The sequence below is a fragment of the Serinus canaria genome, unplaced genomic scaffold (assembly GCF_022539315.1).
Source record: "Serinus canaria isolate serCan28SL12 unplaced genomic scaffold, serCan2020 HiC_scaffold_169, whole genome shotgun sequence".
NCBI lineage: Eukaryota > Metazoa > Chordata > Aves > Passeriformes > Fringillidae > Serinus > Serinus canaria.
In genome coordinates this window covers 1-2,886 of record NW_026108283.1, presented here as the reverse complement: position 1 = coordinate 2,886, position 2,886 = coordinate 1, and the positions used below count along the sequence as shown (strand labels likewise).

Below are 2,886 nucleotides of genomic sequence, written 5' to 3'. Positions count from 1 at the left end.
TCTGCTCGAATAAGGAGGCTTAGGGCGGTACCTACTATTCCGGCTCATGCGCCGAAAATTAGGTACAGAGGTACCGATATCTTTGTGGTTGGTTGAGAATAATCATCGGTTAATGAAAGTCACAGGTAAGATGGCTGAGTGTGTAAGCGTTAGGCTGTAGTCCTTTTTACAGAGGTTTGATTCCTCTTCTTATCGGCTCTGTAGTGAAATTCATGGTGGGTTGCAAGCTCATCGATGTGCATTAATCCAGCACCGGAGTCTGTTAGGCAGAGGCCTGTTGGTTGGGCATATAGCTGTTAACTATAGTATCGTGGGATCGAAGCCCATCTGTCTAGAGTGTAAAGTCCTAGCTTAATTAAAGCACCTGAGTTGCATTTGGGAGATGCAGGGTAATATCCTGCGGATTTTAACAGAAACTAAGAGGGTCTAACTCTTGTTTAAGGCTTTGAAGGCCTTCGGTTTATGTAATCCTAAGTTTCTTTAGACAATGGCTATGATTATTGGGGAGATGGGGAGGAGCATGATGGATAAGTGTAGTTAGAATGGCGATTGAGGTGCTGACTGGTTTGTTGACGTGCCATTGTTTTATGTGGTTTGTGGTGTGGGGGGGAGTGTGATTGTTGCGCAGTATGCTAGACGGAGGTAGAAGAATAGACCCAGTAGGGATAGCAGGGAAATAGCTGTTGCTGCTGGGGCTATGTCCTGTTTAGTTAGTTCTTGGATGATGAGTCATTTTGGGAGGAAACCGGTCAAAGGGGGCAGGCCGGCTAAAGATAGAAGTGTTAGTAGGAGAATTGCAGCTAAGTGAAGGTGATTTTGTTCATGCAGGTTATTAGTGTTGATAGTTTTAGGACTTTTATTGAGTTAAAGGTTAGGAAGACAGCTGCAGTTATTAGGGTATATAGGTAGAAGTTAAGTAGGGTAAGTTTTGGGTTGTAGACGATGATGATAGCCATTCATCCTAAGGTGGGAGATAGAAGAGAAAGGCTATGATTTTTCGAATTTGTGTCTGGTTTAGTCCTATTCATCCTCCTAGGGCAGCAGAAAGAATAGCCATGAGTTGTTAGTAGTGTGGGGTTTAATGAGTGGGAGATATGAATAGTAGGGTAATTGGTGGGAATTTTATGATTGTAGATAAAGAGACCAGTAGATTAGGGAGGATCCTTGTAGATACTTCTGGGAATCAAAAGTGGAATGGTACTAGGCCTAGTTTTATTGAAATGGCTGCAGTAAGTACTAGGCATGATATTGGGTGGGTTAGTTGAGTAATATCCCATTGCCCTGTATGTCATGCGTTGGTTATACTGGAGAATAGGACTAGGGTGAAGCGGCTGCTTGTACTAGGAAGTACTTGGTTGCAGCTTCGATGGCCCGGGGGTGGTGGGATTTTGAAATCAGGGGAAGAATAGCGAGAGTGTTAATTTCAAGGCCAGTTCAGGCCATGACTCAGTGATTGCTTGAGATTGTAATTGTTGTTCCTAGAGTAGGCTGATGGTAAAGATTAGTTTTGCTTGGGGGTTCATTAATAGGGGAAGGGGTTAAACCATCATTTTCGGGGTATGGGCCCGATAGCTTACTTAGCTTACCCTACTAGAAAATAATATAAAGGAAGTATGGAGGGTTTTGATCCCTTCTGTGTAGGTTCAATTCCTGCTTTTCTAAGTTCTAGGAAATGAGAGGACTGGTATACCTCTATGTTCACTTTATCATAGTGACCCTTTGAATGTTCAGGCACATTTCCTAGGAGCTTCTTAGGTTGGGGGTAGAGCCTGCGTAGGAGATGGGCATGCTGATGTGTCATAGACATAGTGCTAGTGTGAGAGGTAGGAAGTTTTTTCATAGTAGGTGTATGAGTTGGTCGTATCGGAAGCGTGGGTATGAGGCACGAATTCATAAGAATCCTGCAGTTAGAAGAAGACGTTTTTGTAGCTAGAGATTACGGGAAAAGTTCTTGTGGGGGGTTGAACAGGCTTGGGTTAAAAAACAGAATAGCAGTTAGTGTGTTTATAAGTATGATGTTGGCGTATTCGGCTAGGAAGAATAGGGCGAATGGTCCTGCTGCATATTCTACATTAAATCCTGAGACTAATTCTGATTCTCCTTCTGTAAGGTCGAATGGGGCTCGGTTTGTTTCGGCTAGGGTAGAGACATATCACATTATGGCTAGTGGTCAGCAGGAGAAAATTAGGTAGAGTGGCTCTTGGGTGACTGCTAGTGTGTTTAGGGTATATCCTCCGCTTAGGAGGATAATTGATAAGTAGGATGATTGCTAGGGTGACTTCGTATGAGATGGTTTGGGCTACTGCTCGTAGTGCTCCGATTAGGGCATATTTGAGTTTGAGGCCCATCCTGATCATAGGATAGAATATACTGCCAAGACTTGATATGGCAGTATAAAGAGTAACCTAGGTTGAGGTCTGCTAGGGAGAATGGAATGGGGAGTGGGGTTCAAATAGAGATTGCTAGGAAGTAGGGCTAGTATGGGGGTATGATGAACAAGATTGGTGAAGATGTTGATGGGCGGATTGGTTCTTTTACGAATAATTTTACTCCATCTGCTAATGGTTGGAGTAGTCCAAATGGGCCTACAACATTTGGGCCTTTTCGACCTTGCATGTAGCTTAGAATTTTGCGTTCTACTAGGGTTAGAGAAGGCTACAGCAATTAGAATAGGGATGGCGTAGGAGAGGGCTATGATTAAGTTGATTAGGATGGGATAGTTGGTCATTGGGGGTAAAGCTAGGGAGAGGATTTGAACCTCTGATTTAAAGGACTTAAGCCTTTTGCATTTTCCGAGCTCTGCCACGCTAGCTTATCCTTTTCTAGGACGTGGTGTGGTAGTGATAGCCTTTCGTAATTGAGTTGGATTCATTACTTAAGGCGAAG

General features: G+C 43.5%; 1 pseudogene; it reads right to left on the bottom strand.

Moving 5' to 3' along the window:
• Window positions 1-480: 480 nt before the first annotated feature.
• On the bottom strand, window positions 481-1,523 carry LOC127061176 (NADH-ubiquinone oxidoreductase chain 2-like; annotated as a pseudogene).
• Between the last annotated feature and the right edge of the window lie 1,363 nt (window positions 1,524-2,886).